Source organism: Podarcis gaigeae (assembly GCF_964106915.1).
Source record: "Podarcis gaigeae genome assembly, chromosome: 2".
NCBI lineage: Eukaryota > Metazoa > Chordata > Lepidosauria > Squamata > Lacertidae > Podarcis > Podarcis gaigeae.
In genome coordinates this window covers 81,927,643-81,946,260 of record NC_139679.1, presented here as the reverse complement: position 1 = coordinate 81,946,260, position 18,618 = coordinate 81,927,643, and the positions used below count along the sequence as shown (strand labels likewise).

The 18,618-nt window shown below is 41.7% G+C and overlaps 1 protein-coding gene across 3 annotated transcripts in view; it reads right to left on the bottom strand.

The window, feature by feature from the left end:
* The window catches only part of TMEM40 (transmembrane protein 40), a 30,098-nt gene that overhangs the window by 10,725 nt on the left and 755 nt on the right, over window positions 1-18,618 (bottom strand). Inside the window, exons 2-7 of one of the 3 annotated variants that reach the window (XM_083727086.1) lie at window positions 16,489-16,627; window positions 11,584-11,711; window positions 11,205-11,266; window positions 9,657-9,908; window positions 7,661-7,728; window positions 3,636-3,717 (exon numbers count right to left, since the gene is read on the bottom strand). The gene's annotated coding sequence lies outside the window, so the exon portion shown is untranslated. Of the gene's footprint in view, window positions 1-3,635; window positions 3,718-7,660; window positions 7,823-9,656; window positions 9,909-11,204; window positions 11,267-11,583; window positions 11,712-16,488; window positions 16,628-18,618 lie in introns of those variants that run through there. The other 2 variants (XM_083727085.1, XM_083727087.1) reach the window with 2 other exon arrangements.

The window sequence follows — 18,618 nt, the reverse complement described above, 5'->3', positions numbered from 1 at the left end:
GGGAAAGCAAATAAGAAAACCTGAGAGTTCCTTGAGAAAGAACTGCTTCACGCATGAGTCATGTGACATGACATTTTATTTACTGCAGTAAGGCTGCAACTCTAAGCATGCTTAACAGGGAGTAAGCCCAGTTAACACATATTTCAAAAAGTAAAAAATAGGACACCCTGAAAGTTGTTATGGTTTTCCAACTGGCTTGCCTAAAATCCAGGACACAGCACAACCTTTTGGAAACACACACACGCACAACCGGTACCAATTCCGCCTTTGAAATCCTGGTAACACATTGAGACATTTATGAGTACCTAAGATTGCACTGAATGATACAAGAGAAACACATGAAGCAGTCACATGACTTGCAATGAGAGCATATTTCTGAGGAACAGGTTTTATTGTCAGCTATAGCAATGCAAAGTCACAAAACAGGATGTTATAGTGGCATTCTGGTCACATGACTTATCCTGGAGCTTTCAGTGGCACTTTTTGCCATCGACCATGGTGTTCATCTACATTATCTATGTTGGGATTTGGGGGCATCATGCTGTGGCATTTCTGTCCCTACCCGACCGATTGGTTTCGGAAGATAATGCTGGATAATGTTTCCTCTTCCCCACAGCTTTAGGGCCAGGAGGTCCATAGAGCTCTATGCTGCATCTCATGCTACATGCAACTACTCAGAAAGGTCGCTCAGGGATTTGGCATGTGATGCCATCAATATGGGATGCCATCATCAGGTGAGGTAGAAGAAGTGCTGAAGAACCTGCAATGAGCTGAAGACTACTCAGAAACTTCATTTCAACATATAGTAGCCACCAGAAAATTAGCCAAAACCAACTGGTCAGAACACTTCACCGGTATTAAAATAGCTTCACTCCCTTCCAGTTTGTTTCTGGGGACAATTGGGGATACTGATTTTGGCCTTTTAAGCCCTATAGAGCTTGGAACCAGGGTATCTGAAGAACTGCTTATTCCTTTATAAATCTGCCCATGAGTTGAGATAATTCTCAGATGCTCTGTTCCAGCTCCCACGACTCCCAGAAATGGTGCAGGTAGTGACTAAAGTTAGGGCTTCTTTTTGTGATCATGGTCAGGTTTCAGAATGATATCCCTAATCTGCTAGCATTTAGGCACCGGCTAAATAAAACATTTTGCTCTCATGCTTTTAATAGGTGGGGATCCTATGGGATTTCAGATGCTGTTGCGCTACAACTTCCCTCATCTCTGTCTTCTGGTCAGTAGGCTGATGGGAGTTGGAGTCCAACAATTGACCCCCTCCCCCAATTTAATTAATTATGAACTACCTCTTCCTTCACTATTTTTACTTTTAGTTTTCTAGCATAGCATTGTATGGTTTTCTTTCAATAGTTTATCATGTATTGTTTCAATATTTTACTCTGTTCCATATTTTGCCATTCTTCTTGTTATCTGCCTTGAAAGATTTATTCTGAATGATGGAGACAGAAATGTTTTCAGCAGACAAACAAATGGCTAGAGGCTGGTTCCCTATTGTCAATCCTTAGAATCAGTGCGGCAGTGACTTTAGAAGCGGTCAACAAGCAGGGTAACAACACAAATAATCAAAACCATGTAATGACGACAAGCTTACAAACTGCCCTCAAATGTAATGTACCATTTCAGTGATGCTGGAACCACTTGGAAATTCACATCATTCAGTTTGTTCAGATAATTTTGGGGTTATTTTCCCTCACTGGAACACAGCCTGACTGTTGGCCCTAGAGTGATCAACTGTCTCACATTTGAAGGGATATTTCTTATTCTACAGGACTGTCCTGCATTTCCTTCATTTCTGAGCCTCACAGCTCTTTACTGAAGTAATGAAAATAGACTCCAGACGAGCCTCTTTTTATATATATATATAAATAGCTTGATCTGACAAGTGGCCTGCAGTGAAGAAGAGGAGCCAATGAAATGGCTTTATGCTTGGATGAGTTGCTGTGAATTGTGCTGAGCTTCAGAAATGGAATTCATTTTAATCATTATGCTTTTCCTAAGCCACTGGAATCTACTTGCTCGTTTCCAACCCAATGAAACAAAAAAGGCCCAAATAGCTGTGAGAACTATATATACCTGCAACACTTGTATTTTATAATATTTCTTGATTTCACATAGGAATCCTACAGGTTTGAAAGAATGCTGCTATAGGCAACATACCATGAGAAAGGGCGGGGGGGGGGGGAGAAGCCTGGGTGTGCCTTGGCTTCTCTGATACATACATTGCTAACAAGACACAATTAAGCTTGAAATGCATGAATAGTAATTATAATATATTTGTCTAACAAATACATCATGAATGAAGTCGATGCACAGCAGATCAAGTGGTTAGGTGATATTGGTTGAAGCAGCATATCAAGTATTGCAATTCCACCGAGAAAGGGACAGGGAATTGCATTATCTTATTTACATGAAAAGTAAGTACAGTAGCTCAGTGGTAGAGTCACAGTTTTACACACAGAAGGTGCCAGTTTCAATCCTTGGCATCTCCAAGAAGGGCTGGAAATGTTCTCTGACTGAAATCCTGGGAAGTCACTACCAGTCACTGTAGACCAGGCTTCCTCAAACTTGGTCCTCCAGATATTTTCGGCCTACAACTCCCATGATCCCTAGCTAACAGGACCAGTGGTCAGGGAGGATGGGAACTGTAGTCTCAAAACATCTGGAGGGCTGAGTTTGAGGAAGCCTGCTGTAGACAGTACTGATCCAGTGGGACCAATGGTCTGACTCAGAATATGTCAGCTTCCTGTGTGCCTAGTAATTAGTAGTAATATCTAAGCATTATCATTAATTAAGTTAGCGATAATTGCTTAATTAAAAATAGTTTGAAGTTTAATAATAATTTAGGCTTATAGCTCTTATAGAAGTAGAGAGTGAAAAATAATCTCTGCCTACACTGCATTATTTTAAAAACAGAACTCCAGAAAGAGGACACTGCTTATCATTGAAGCAACATGTGGATTGCTAACCTTTCATAGCCAAAAGCCTATTTCATCAAAGGCACAAAGTGGAAAATAAAAAAAATATTTTTTTTGGCTCAACGTTGTATTGAATTATATTAAAGACCCAGACCAGCCTCTGCCAACCTGGTGCTCTCCAGATATTGTTACCTACAAATTCCATCAGGCTGTGCTGGCTGGGGCTGATGGGAGTTGTAGTCCAACACCATCTGGAAGGCTCCAGGTTGGTAAAGTCTGACTTAGAACATTTTGAATAATTTCTTTCTACATTTCTCTTTGTTCAAACTTCTGGTGCCTTATCAATTTGATAGTAGGCAGATTCAGACTTTCTTTTTTACTGGCTTTTGACTATGGAATCAAATGGTCACAGACTGAAGAGGCCCAGTGCATTAAGGTTTCTGTGGTTTGTTAGACATGGTAGGCTACAGTTTCTTCAGCAAGTGTTGACTGTGAATCCAACATACACCTGCTTCACACAACATACTGCTATTCAATCCCCACTCTATGGTGCCCGAAAAAATGTTATTGTCGGAAACTATTTATCTGAATCCAATCAATGAGCCTTAAATTCCTCACATGGAAGTAAAATAACAGCCATGTGCTTATAGTAAAACCACTACCAAAAGAAAACAACATAGGCATAGAAAAAAATAATCAACTAACCTGTGATGTTACTATGTATAATTGTCTCTTTGGTCACTCTAAGTAAGTGCTATTCGGTTGGTCTTGCTATTTCAGAGATGAACTTCTTGAAAGAAAAGAGAGAACTGTAAATGGCCAAGGAATAATTCTTTGCTAGAGCAGGGATAACTGGGTGTGTATCTCATGCAGGATGTCACTGTGCATCCTGAGTTGGGTGTGACAAATCATAACTCTGTGTCGAGTAATCTGAGATCAGCTGTTGTAGGCAACCACCTGACTCACAGCAGCTGGTGCAGTTTCAGTTCAGCATGATCTGAGTGGGCAAGACTGTTGTGATTTTGCTATCATTGGGAGCACAGGGCATGAGAGCAGGGGTGGGGTGGGGGGAGAGAGACTGAAGCTATCGAGCAACTGCTGCTGGCCTGGCTCTGAGTGCTCTCCACTGCCATCCCTGTTGCTTTCAGTGGCAGTCTAAAACTGGCTCATGGGAACCAGCAGTTACAGTGCTTGAGGCTGATTGTATGCAAATAACTGGCTAGGTGTTGCCAGTCACAAGAAAAAGTTGGTAAGCGTCCTTGCTTTTCCAGAAAACCATTTTCAATGGGAATTGTTTGGGGAAAATGTGTTCTTTTTTCTGGTGCTATGGGCGTGGAGTCACACCACAGTGACGCAGACTCCAAGCAAGAAGACAGACAATGGAAAGTGAACGCTGATAGTATGGAGGAAGAGGAGAGAAGGAGTGGGCTCAGGCTCTGCAAGATTGGCCACAGTCTGCCAGTGGTCATGGGGCACTGACCATTTTCTTCCTAAGGACAAGTCCCCACTGCTATTTAGTGCCCGAGACTCTTGAGGTCTGAGCCTCAGGAGACCAGTCAGCTGACAACATCAGGAGTATCGATTCAAATTTAAGTGAAGTAAATCTCATTACATTACAGAACCACTGAGATAGCAACTCTAGGAACTCCCAGACATTGGACTACCATTAATGCACACCACTTCATGTACAGCCAGCCAATAATAGCTTTATATCCCTTCTTAGACACAAAAGCTCTTAGGAGATATCAAAGAAGGAAACGCAAATGGGGTGGCAGGAGATTGTGGTTTTGTTTGCATCTAGTCTTCCTAACACGCCAAATGTTGAGAACTGGATAAAATGACACATAAGGGCAGCACGTTATTGCATGTCTCTTTTACAGTGAAAGGCTGGGAGGTACCTAGTTATTAGCTCTTACAATGATACTGAGTTTATTTCCTGTTTTCAGTGCCTTAGGAGATGGCATGCAAATATATCTTCTGACTCTACTGCTACTACATATTCATGTCCAGATCATATGGGGAAATTGGGAAGAGTGGTTATCAGAGATGTGCTCCCAAGAGAAAGTAGAGTGGGCCATGCTATTTTTCCAGAGAAAGATGTGCCAGAAGTCACCATGAACACCATCCTTATTCTCTTAGAATAGCAATGGTGCCTACCTGAGAGGTGCCAGAACTGAGTTCCAGCGAGTTTTGTCTGGGGAAAAGCCCTGATAATGGGCCAGAGAGGAAGAAGCTTTGTGTGCTTCAGCAGTTTCATGCGTTCAAATTCAAATGGGCCAACTTTTAAACTGAAATTTCTAAACCAATTTTCAAAAAAAAAAAGAAAACACCACAAACACTAGGCCCATTATCAGGGCTTTTTCCCAGCCAGAACTTGCTGGAACTTAGCAGTGAAACAAATGGAAAACAACTTAAAAGAAAAACTCTGGTCCACAGCATTCATCTAAAGCACATGACTTCCTCAAAAAACTCATGAGAACTGTAGCTTAAGCCTAAGCTTTCACAGGTGGGATATGCAGAGAAGAGATATGAATGCAGATCTTAACATCCAGGAGACTGGTTTGTGGGTCCTTTGAGTCCCAGGCCCCAGGCTGTGATTGGCTTTAAATATTATAATCAGCTCTTTGAATTGTGTCCAGAAACAGAAAGCCAGTAAAGCTGAGGAAGCATGTTTTGACTGGCCAGTTCCAGTCACTACTCCTGTAAGGTAAGGTAAAGGACCCCTGGATGGTTAAGTCCAGTCAAAGGCGACTAAGGGATGTGGTGTTCATCTTGCTGTCCACAGACAGTCATGTGGTCAGCATGACTAAACCGCTTCTGGTGCAATTAAACACTGTGGTGGAAGACAGAGTGCATGGAAACACTGTTTACTACTTGTGTGGCTGTATTCTGGCACCAATTGCCATGAAGTCTTCAAAAAGACAGACCCATTTACAACATGGGTTCCATTGAACATTTCTTTTTAAAAATGGTTTGCTTTATGTGGGAGTGTCATTTTGACTTCCCTCTCCCAAATTGTGAGGGCTAGGGGATGAATTTGGGGCTTTTTTTGGAGGGGATCTGGCATTTACCATGTAGTGGCAGCTGCCTCTAATTTTGCTGCTTCCTCCTTTAAGGCAGGAGCAGTGTACCTGTAGCCCAGGCTTCCTCAACCTCGACCCTCCAGATGTTTTGAGACTACAATTCCCATCATCCCTGACCACTCGTCCTGCTAGCTAGGGATCATGGGAGTTGTAGGCCAAAAACATCTGGAGGGCTGAGGTTGAGGAAGCCTGCTGTAGCCTTTCCAATGTTGCTAGATTCCAACTCCCAGGGGAAACTAGGAGTCCAACAACTTCCAGAGCAACAGGGGTCACCCATCCTTGTTTTAAACTGTTTAAAAGTTGCTCTCTCTGTTGGTGACTTAAGGAATAGGAGGAGGAGGGATTCTGACTGCTGTAACCATGTGTGCCCTGCGAACAATGCTAGCTCTTCATGCCACAGATACCACCTGGACTTCCCAGGTAATGGAGAGATCCAACAGTCCTTCCCAATTGCAAACTTGATTTTTAAGAGGAAATACAACACCGTCCAGAAGAGGAAACCCCACCTCATTGATCAGCAATACAGGAAGTTGTCTTAGACTATTTGTTCATCTGTCTGGCCTGACTTGGGAACCTGTGCCCCTCGCTGATGTTGATGAACTCCCATCAGCTCCAGCCAACATGGCCAAAGGCAAGGATTCGTGGGAGATGTACTTGAGCAACACACCTCATCCTTTTAACTAGAGATGCTAGGAACTGAGCCTAAGACCTTCTGCCTGTGCTTTGTCATGAGCTATAGTCACTCCCATAGAGCCAACTAACAACAATACCCCTGCCTAGCCATCTAATAAATTGAGCTTCAGTTTATGAGCCCTAATCCAGTCCCTGGCACCAGACATCTCTTTAGCACATTTACCACTTGAACTGAATTAGATTAAAAGGAGAGAGACAGCTGGATGTCTTCATTATACAGAGGATGATGGAGACACACCCCTTTACCCTGGCTTTCAATAGCTGAGGTGTATATTTTTAGGAGCCACCTTATTTGTTTTAATGTTAGTTAGTATGGGGGGCTCTTTGTAATTGTGTTTATACACTGAAAATCAATAAAACTTCTTATAATAATGTTGTAACTCCCATTGGCACCTTAAGGTGTAGGGCAGGCAAGAGCTGAAGGAAGAGCAGAGGAAGAGGAAGAAGAGAAGATTTGTAAAAATTCTCAGAGATACCAAGAAATGTGTCATGATAAGTGTGGAATCAGACCGTATGGTGTCAGATGCAGAGGTAACCTGGACGAAACTTCTCATCTTTTCCTTTGAAGTACTCACTGAACTGTTGATTTATGGTAAATCTACATTACATGTTTAAACTAGCTGAAAGAGGTTTAGTTGTAGGTAGTAGAGGGCTAAAGATCATTCCCCTATTTCTCCCAGAACTACAATCCCCATAGTCTCTTGCTTGAGAGCATTTAGCATTAAACAGATTTAAAGTTCAGTTAAATGTGAACTGATACCTTATAGTGGTTGTGAACTATCCATTAATTAGAAACCAGAACAGATGGATTTGAAACCTTTCTTAACCACACAATGAGAAATCACATTTCATATATAATACAAAAATCACCAGCCAAGTAAGGTTTACTACATACAGCCAGACAGTAAAATTCTAAAACTTTGATCAGGTTAGACAGAACACCAAACAAATCACTTACCAGCAAAATATTCTTGGTTTCAAGCAGTGTGTTCTCAGCTAACCACAGCAAAATTAGCACTTTGCTGAAATAGTAACAAAGAAGGATAACAAAATTCATGGAAGACAACACCTCTCTGTATTCTCAGGAACAAGACTTTCTAGTTAGTTTAGCTACGCTCCTCCCTCCTGCTACAAAACATCCTATAAGGTTTGATTGTTACTCATTGAGTTCATTACCAATTGCAAAAGCTATACGCTAATGGCTCATGCTAATTGTATTTAAACCTAGAGGTTTCATAATGTGTTGACACATTGCAACAACCCATTCCTGCTTGCACTCAGAGTGATCTTGCACAAGAAAATGTGACTTCCTCCAAAAAATTGTACTCAGAAGCTAAAGGCCACATCTGAGACATTTTTAAATGAACTGAACTGGAGTTTAGGGGTTTGTGCAAGGCTAATTCTGATCCTTCTGTTGTCTGGAAATGCAGACACTAGAAGATATTTCCCATCTGTCTAAAATCAATCTCAGATCAGATATTTACATAATTGTTTAAAAGTTTGTTTAAGAATGCTTTTCTTTGCAGCTGGTAGAGAAGATTGTATTTAGAGCACAACCTGTTCTCCTCCTGAAGCCAGGAGGAAGTTGGGAGCCTTTTGAGGCTGCATTTCATATCAGGCAACATTAATAAGAGTCCTTCCTTGTCTCTCCCTCAGCATCAGCAGAATATTCAGGACCAGGGCCGGCCTGAGACATTTTGCAACCTAAGGAGAACCACAAAATGGCACACACTTACACACCCTGCCAGGGAAGAAGGAGTGAGATCTACATTTTGATCTGCTGCCCCTGCGGATCTTACTGCCTGAGGCAGTTGCCTCATCTTGCCTCATAGGTGGGCCAGCCCAGGACAATTTGATGTCAGAATTGGGTACTGCATTCTAGTCCAGCATATTGCTCCATGCTGAGTCTCATTCTCTGTGACAAACACAATTACTTCAAAGGCTTCAGTGTTTACAACATTCAGTGGTTTGCAACTTCAAAATAGCAGGTAGCAACTCTAGCCAATTATCTATCATGTGTGTCAAGTTTATGCAACGTGCCCTTAATTGGGAGACGCCTTTCAACAAAATAGGTAGGGTTACAGATAGCAGACATCTTTACCACAAGGGCATTTATCCACAACTCTGGGGGATTTTGCTCCTTACCAGTACTTACTTGCAAAACTTCTACCCTTCCCTCCCTCCAAAAGGAACCCAAGCTTGATCTAGACACATCAAAGAAGCATTTCAGTTAAACACAGTGTGTACTTTGTATGAGAAATTGGGTTGGCAAAAACAGAACTCCACAGTGCCATCTGGTATCACCGTGTTATAATGCATATACACCACATATAAAGTGCTTTTTCTTTGCCAGTGTAGCTGAGTTCCCAGTCAAATTACAGGGAATTTGTCCATTTTACTTTCTTTACCTAAAATATTTATAAACCACCTTTCATTGTACAATCATTGCAATAAAACAATCAGATATTTAGAACATAAAAAACCACTGATACCTAGGAATACCGATAGAGCTGGTCCAAAAAATCTGCTTGGGAAAATCCTCATAAATACTTGTATCTTCAACAGGTGGGAAACCATCACCACAAGTGCCCACCATATCTCTAGGGCAGTCTTTGCCAGACTGATGCCCCCCAGAAGCTTGGACTACAACACCCATTAGGACACCAGGTTGGCAAAGGCTGCCCTACCTTTTGACCTCTGTTCATTTCTATGGTTCTATAGTGTGCTTAGCACTTGATTTGCACTCTTTTGGCACATGACTAGAGTGGGCGTGTTTTGCTTATCTCACATTGAGACAGGTGGAAGAATCCTGCCTGGTTTTGTATGAGTGTCAACAGAGGAATAGGCAGATGAGACCTCAAAAACACAGCTACACACATACGCACCAAGCATGGGGGCTGGAAGAAGAGGGGATGGGGAGATTGGGGGACATTTGTTATCAGCTACTTACCATTCTGCTTTTCTTTTGATCCTTGGCTTGTAAAACTGAAAAACCTACACACACCACAGCCTCTTAGACTCAGCTGCTTCTACCAGAGGCCTGATGTTAGTCAGTAGCTCTCTCTGTTCTTCCTCTTCCTGCCAGCTTCCTCTCTCACTCTTACCTCCCTTCTGCTGCTGCCCATATACGGCTGACATACCATGGGTAAACACTCAGTGGCTTGTAAATACACGGGGTGGCTTGAAGACAGCATAGATACACCTGGAAGAGAAAAATTAAATACTTCATTTAATGTTAATATTAAATGACCTTTTCAACCTCTCTTTAATATTCAATCATTCCATCACCGAAATACTCTCTATTTTATTCTGCAAGGTGTTCAGTGCAGCCATGCAAGCATTCTATACAGGCTTCAACCTTTAGTGATGTGGTTACCAAAAACTCTATGCCTAAGTTTTTAACAATATATCGTATGAATGCCTGACACATTAAGGAAAACCAGCTGGATAACAAATTTGCATAATTTAGCAGTTCTGTAGTCTGGAAAATTGGAGAAAATCTCACCTTTATTTCTTCCATTTTTTCATAGTTTTGTTCTATGTTTTTTCTTTTTTTTATGTTATATTTTATATCTTTGCATGAAGTTACTCATTAAAAATACTTTAAAGATAAGAAGGTTATACTGTATTTTCTGTGTATAACACGCCCCGTGTATAAGACCCCTCTTTTGGGGGATCCCAAATTAAGAAAATGGGGGGGGGGAAATGAGAGTTGTTGAGCCCAGAGTTGTTGAGCTTTTTTTGGGGGGGGGGGATTGCCAACAATCTCTCACCCGCCTGATGACCACCGCTGCTAATCGCACACCTCGCCTAAGTCAATGATCGTCTGCCCAGCCAATAGCACATCCAATTGCTGCATCAGCAGCCAATCACCAGCAGGCCTTGCTGCAGCCGCTAATCACGCCCCCCAATCACGACTGACAATTTCCTGCTCGCGGCTGCCACCAATTGCCCACCCGCCCCGCACTACCCATGTATAAGATGGCCCCCAATTGTTTAAAATTTTTATAGTAAAAAAACAGTCTCATACATGGAAAAATTCGGTATTTTCTTTTTAGAATGCAGGGCTCTTTGAACATTCTGCTAACAGTGGCATCATTTTGCTGTACTGCTTCCCAGAGCTACAAACCATTGCCCTACCAATATTCAAAAAGATGGCTAGCTTCCATAGACAATTTTTATAGTTCCATGAGCCAGCATGGAGAGATTGGTTTCCATTATTTGCACTGCTTAATGTGCATAGCTGCAGGTATTCTTAGTGCTCTATTTTACCAGCCCTGAGGCACCAGACTTCTGGTACTCAGATTCAGTAATGGGCTGTTGGATTCAGAAAGTAAAGACGATCAAGTAGAGACTTTGTCACATAAAAACGAAAAAGATTGAGAATCAGATTACATACCTGGGAACAACTCAATTGCCCAAACGTTATATTGAATCAGGGAGAGGATAGCAAAATATTTTAAAGCATAAAAGAAATATGAATATTTCTTATACTTACACCAAGACTGCTAAAGTGAAGACAGATGGCAGGAAAGAACCCAAACAGGAAAAGGAGACTAGCTAAAAAGAAGAACAGAGACTGGTAAGGCAAAAATAGAATAACTAAAGGCAGTGCTTTTTATATAGAAAAAGTGGTGCTGGTAATCACCATGAAGTTGTTACAGTAAGTGCCACACTTTTAACATTTAAAAGGTGCTGGTACTGCATACCTTTGAGTACCCCCAGAAAAATGTACTGGCTAAAGGCAACAATGAAGTCGTTATTCATTCATTCATTCATTCATTCATTCATTCATTCATTCAGCCTTTACTGTCATAATTTAGACAATAACATCATAAAAGAGGGGGCACATCCCTACCCAATATTATTTCATTTACCTAGGAACAGGAGTTTTGCAAAATCCCAGTGTCATAGGCACTCTTATGGAATGGGAAGCAAAATCAGTTCCTTATTCCAGAGGATTTGTTGGAAAGGCAGCAAAACGTCATCTCCAGGAAGTAGGCTCCTGTGGACAAACCAGAATAATAACAATGGCTTTTGTTTTGCACATTGACCTTTCTGCAAATTAATTTTTAAGATTTTTTTGTATGTTTAACAGTTCAATAGAGCGTTTTTAGAGACAACTTTCTGCTTCGTTCCTTTAATTCATCAAACTCTGCCAGTAAATGCGGGCCTTAGGGTCTCAAATTTCAGTGGTGCCCTTTGTGATGCCAAAATTTGCTCCCCTTTCCATTCTACATAACAGTTGTGGATCCCTCTGCAGCACCACGAAGGCTTCACGCCCAAACTGGTTGTGCTCCCCTAAATCTGCCTCTGTTGCTGGAGTGATATTCTCAAAGGCATTCTTCACATGTAAGAGCATTACAATTGAGCCAGTAATCTTTATGTTGAGTACCCCACATACTGAGCCATTCATGGGTGGCAGGCAGCTTTGGGACAGTTCGTGAACATTCATGCAATGAGAATTTAGAGGATATACTTGGTGCCCTCCGCACAACAACTCTCATCTGCCTCAACCAGAATGACTGTTGGCCCATGGTGATGGGAAGTGTGATCCTCACCTGGAGGACCAGGTTGGTGAAGGAATGAAAAAGTTCTCCTAAAGCAGGGATGGAGCAACCTGTAGCCCTCCAGATTTAGTTGGACTCCAATTCCCATCAGCCCCTGTCAAGGAATGAGGGGTGGACTGTGGTCCAACAATATTGGGAAGCAGGTTCTCTACCCATGTTCTAAAGCAGGATTCTGTGTCATCGTCGTCATCATCATCATTAATGGCATTTTCATCCCATCATTTCTCTGAGGAGTTGGGGCAAGATACATGGACCTCTTCCCACCATTTCATTTATTATGTTTTCAGAACATTATGCCAACTTGCCCCTCTAATAAACCTCAATGTAGATATTGAGGAGTAGATAAGGTTACCAGACGTCCCCGTTTCCCGGGGACAGTCCCTGGATTTGCAAATCAGCCCCCTGACAAAATCCATCTATTTAGTAGGAAGTTGAAAAGTGTCCCTGGATTCATTGAAAAAAATCTGGTAACCTGAGAGTAGCATCAATATCTTCAGGAAAAAGAAGTGTAATTTCTTCCCTGTGGCTGCAGTGAAAGCTACATCTGATGCTACAAGCTTATAAAAAACACCGCATAAAAAACACCGCATAAAAGAAAAAGAAGGCGGCCTCTTTGGTTGTCTGTATTCCACTTCCTGAAGGACTGAGGTATTTTGTGAAGAATTATCACCACCTTGTGGCCTAGTGCTGCATATAATCTTTTTATAACGAGGAATATGTTGAACAGTGTTTCTTTTATATAATGCTAAACTCTCCATGTAACTTTTACCTGGCAGGTGTTTTTTTAAAAGTAACCAAAAGCATTCTCAGAGGGCAAAACTGCAAATGATAGCCGAGATGTGTGAATGAATCATCCCCCTTTTATATCCACCCCCTCCAAATAGAAAATGGAGGAGGGCTAAATCTGGATTTGGATCACAGCACAGAGATGTGTGTCTTTTAGACTTTTCTCTTATGAAAATTGCCACCTGAGACCGCTGTTTGCCTATAAATCTACGCAGGTAGTTTATTTGGGTTTTTAAAAAACAAAACAAGACACCAGGGCAAATAGTGGCTCTTGGTGTGAGATTTTCATTAGGAAAATGGGGTAGGGGCACGGAGGGGGGGTTAACACCTTTACCTCAGACCACACTTCTGATTCAGCTCATGCCCCCACTCCCAGCTGCTATTTGGGGGTGAGAGATTAGGGACACATGAATGCAACTCTGTTATCACATCTAATTTGGCCTGTTATCACATCTAATTTGGCCTGGAGAAGGCTACAAATTTAAGGAGAGTGATAGCAGGGAGGAGCTGTTTCATCCCTTCTCTCTTAGGGCCCTTTTTTTTTCTGCTCAAAATTTCTCCAGTCTGCTTTTTCTCTGCAGTAGGAAAATATGTAGATATCCTGGTATCTTGAAATAAAATTAAAATAAAGTAAGGATCTTCTCCTATATTCTGAAAAACGGGGATGGCATCCAATGAATGTTGCTGTATTGTTCGAAGGCATCTACCTGTGTGGAACAGTGAGAAAGGCTGTGTTTGTCATTCCTCTTCAATGCCTCCACCCTTAAAAACTCTGCACTAGAGAATCCTCCAACCCGTTGGAGCAGATTTGGGGAAGGGGAGGGAGTGGGAGGGCAGAAGGCTACATTGAGAAGAATCATGAAAAATCTCTCCCCCCCCCCCCCAATCCTGCTGCAAAGTGCCTTCAGTCAGCCCCTGAGTAACAGCCATTGGGTTCTACTCGCTATTTATCTCTCAGGTTTGTTTGTTTTTAAATTAGTTTTTTTTTAAAAAGAAAAAGAAATTGGTGGTGAATTTATTAGCTTTCCTTCGAAAGTAGGTCCTAACTTCTCTTTTATAACTTCTCTTATAAAAGCATAGCTGTGTTATTGCATTAGAATTTTCAATATAATGCACTTCAAATATTTTCACAGGGTGTTCCTTATTGTTACACAGAAGAGAAAACTTAATGTAATTTGAACATAATAGCTGCTGTTCTTCTTACATTGGTCCAAGGGCTACTTCACACTGCTTTCAATTTTTTCTTCTTTTTTTTCTCAGTTCACAATGCCTAGGATTCATTGTGTTCATGCCTCAGATCACTTTTCAAAGCTTCATCTTGCAAGAATCTTTTCAGTCCTGTTTCTGGTGGCGTTCGGCCAGCAGGTGTCAAGAACGGATGGGAACTGTAACAGCCTTCAAAGAGTTGCTTTTTCACCTTGATCCATCCTTACCTTTAGAATCCAGTCATCCAGTTTGGTCACTTTTGCATGTCATTAAGTTGTCCTTGATTGGCTCAGTTTAAGACACCTGAAACTAGTTAATAGTGCCATCCTACTGCAATCCTTTACATGTATCCTCAGAAGTAAGTCCTGTTGAGTCCTAAGGTAATCATTTACAGAACTGAAGCCTAAGCTATGTATACATATATGTTTTAAGTATGTAGAAGCCAGTGTGATGTAGTGGTTAGATTGCTGGACTAGGGATCTGGGAGGCCCAGGTTAAAATCTTGACTCTGCCATAAAGATCACTGGGTGGCCTTGGGCCAATCATTGTCTCTCAGGCTAATGTGCCTCACAAGGTTGTCATAGGGATAAAATGGGGAGGGGGAGAGACTTGGAAGAAAAGTGGGATATAAATGTGATAAGGATAAAGATAATAATGCAATATGGCAATCAGACTTTGGGGCAGATAGCTGTGGTGAGAAACACACGTCTTACTGGAGTTTAATTCATTTGTATGCTGCTACTCCATTCTGCTCTCTCAGTGCCAGCGCTGGTCCAACCCTTTGTGGATATAAGAATCATCAGGGAGCCTACATTATTACTGATATACTAATTACCTAACGTCAAGGAGCCAAATCAAGAGCTCCTTGTGGAAAGGCAGAAGGAAGGAATTATAACTGTATAATATTTCATCCACAGAGATGATGGCTTGGCTCAGTTACAGAATACATCACTGACAAGATTTAGGAAACCCTCTATGCTTGTTATAATTTGTACATAAGCTGTGGAACTTTTGTAAATTTACAAATGGAAATAATTTTAGGCCATGTGGCATGACAAAACAAAAGTAATAATCCAAAGCTACAATTCCCTTTCTGGGCAGATGAAGAAAGAACCAGATTTACCTCTGCATGTGTTTGAAAATCAAGTGTAAATGTTTATTCTGAGTCTTTAACACCCCAACTCAAAAAAGTCCACTTACTCCATGCAATTTCAACTTGCTTTGCTGTTCTCCAAAGTTTACACTTCACAAAATGTTGCCACTTACTTTATCTCTCAGCCACTTAAACTCAGTGTTCGAAACTCCCATTGTTCTAGGCACATTTTACGACAGTGAATTTCATTAGCGTGAGCACATTCTGAGCTCTGGATGCAGTACAGCCCCGAAGATTTCAGATTAAAACTGCAAAATGGAGGGAAAGGAAGACATTTTTCTGCCTCCCCACTTGCAGCTACTCTCTGAAGACTGGAGAGAAGAGACCCTCTTAAGAATATTAGGGGGGTGGGCAGGGGAAGGACGACTAGACCATGTGAAAAATGAACGTATTTTAGCTGCAGTTTGTTCATTTTCAGCTTTGTATTCTTGTTATAAAAAAGTGTGCCTAGAGACATTCCGTTGTTGCACCCATAACCCATAGGTTTAAGGTGCCATTTAGCTTCATGTTTTCATATCTTAGTTTCTAACACTGTTTAAACTGCATGATGAAATTCATCACCAAATGCTATTAAAATAACTTCATCCAATGCCATAGAATATATTGGGGGTTTTTTAAAGTCACACAGGGCTTCCTTTGTGCAAGAGAAATATAAAAGAATCTGAAATTAAAAAGAATCCAGGTATCCTTATATCTGAATTTACAACATGCAATTCAGACTCACAACACAGCAGCCTTGAAAGATGACATGAATTCCATGTGGAAATCATGCATGTTGGTGCACATCTATTTACCTAAGCATATATGACTCCAAACTACTCTTCTGTTTCTGCATCAGTGCATTAGAAGGTCTGCAGAAAGGTCAATGATCATTTGATCAGATTTCAGCTGACGAGCCAAGAGGAATCTGGCCTTTAAAGGAACCAGGCTTAAAATCATGCGGCTTTGCTTGTTACACAATTAAATTATGCACTCCAATGCAGTATTTCAGAGTTGGCACAAAACTCCCCAGACTGTATTAAAAATATCTCTTTTCTCAATCCATCTTCTAATCTAAAGTGACATACCTGCAGGGCTTGGGAAGCATGCTGGCTCCTCTTACTGGTGAGCCTGGAGTAATTTCCCTGATTAAGCATTCGTGCTAAGGAGCTCATGCCACATCTTCTCCTCAAAGGCACACCACCAGGATTCCTTGTAAGTATATTCCTGAAAAGGGGAGATGGGATACAAGCAGGAAAAACAGTCATCCCATAACCACCACCACAACAACCTAGAAGTAGCAACCAACACACACTACATACATAGATCCACAGTGGTGTGCTTTGCCCTACAGTATTCCAATATAAAGCAGTGTGACAATAGCCACACTGAAATTTACTGGTAACTAATTGAAGGACTACATAAAATCCACATTTATGAGGGTTTTGCTGGTAATGGATTTTTCAGTTCCGTTAGCATAATGTATGTAATAAGGTTTGCCTTCCTAAAAGTTATCCATATTAACGTTGCAAATAGTACTATATACCACTTCAAAATGCCCTTACCTGGGGTTCAGTAGGTGAGAAAAGCTTGACTAACTGATTCTCAAGATCTAGCCATTTTTTTCATGTCACTCTGGGTCATTGCAGCTGTAATCCTATACCCACTTACCAGGGTATAAGTCCCATTTTGTTAAGTGGGATTTATCTCTGAGTATTTATAAGTTTGGGCTGCTGGGCTGCAACCCTAAGCACACACCTGGGAGTAAGGTCCCATTGAGGATAAAGGGATTTATTTCTGTCTAAACATGCATTGGCTTGCACTGGGCTGATTGTGGGAAACTTCAAATCCTCACAAACAATCTATTAGTCACTCATGTGTGCTATTGACATTAGTCAAAGAGAACTCCCCTAGTAAGAACAATTACATCACTGCTAGAAATCCAGTAAAACAGAGCTTCATAAGCAGCAGCTACAGTCATCACAAACCACAGCAAAAGGGATACTGCTTTTGCATACTATTAGCCATTGGGCTATTTCCAATGTTAGTCATACCTGACCCACTGAAATTCATGGTCATAACTAACTTCGGTCCTGTAATTACGTTTGCCCATGCATGTTACGGAGGGACGCAGGTGGCGCTGTGGGTAGGGCTTGCCGATCGAAAGGTCAGCGGTTCGAATCCCTGCGGCGGGGTACGCTCCCGTCGTTCAGTCCCAGCGCCTGCTAACCTAGCAGTTCGAAAGCACCCCCGGGTGCAAGTAGATAAATAGGGACCGCTTACTAGCGGGAAGGTAAACGGCGTTTCCGTGTGTGGCTCTGGCTCGCCAGATGCAGCTTTCTCACGCTGGCCACGTGACCCGGAAGTGTCTCCGGACAGCACTGGCCCCTGGCCTCTTGAGTGAGATGGGCGCACAACCCTAGAGTCTGGCAAGACTGGCCCGTACGGGCAGGGGTACCTTTACCTTACCTTTTTATGCATGTTACGATTATGCAGTTGGGAGTGGATGGAAGTGGTTTTCTACCCACCCACTCATGGTAAGAGACTGCACTGCTATAGAACTGAGCTCCTCAATTAAATATAAGGACTGCAGGATTTGGCAGGCTATGAATTTTCAGACCTGGGTGGTAGAATTTGTTACATGTGTTAAGGTTTGATTTTCTCCTGTAAAAAGACTGCATCACAGCAAGAAGCAATCAGTCTTGTGCCCCGTGGGTGTGGGGTGACCTTTTGGGGAGACAAAGCATCAACACGAAAGCATTTGTCTAAGCTCTTAAAGGCTTAAGGAGGCACATTGTCCGTCCAAGGGACAATACTTATATGGGGCAGTGGACATATGCCAAACACCCAGATTACCTATTAACAAAAACTCTTTAGGAGCTGGCCTCTGGGATTTCCTCAGGAAACAGACCAAGTAGGAGGACAGGGATTATAAACACCGATTTAAAAACTTGCTTGTTACAGATTGGGGGCAGGGGGACAGATGAAAAAAATATATGCTGCTTTATACAGAAAAGTCAAATGTAGAAAAAAACAATAAAGGTTACAATAACATTTCAGAAGAGAGATTCTCTTCTCTCAGTGAGTTAATTTCCCCCAGTTGTCTCCCAAATGCTTCACATAGATCCTTAAATTGCTGCTGATAGACTTCCCTTTGTTGGATATATTTCCATCTGCGGAGGCTTTTTGAGCAAACACACAGAGGTATAATAAAAAAA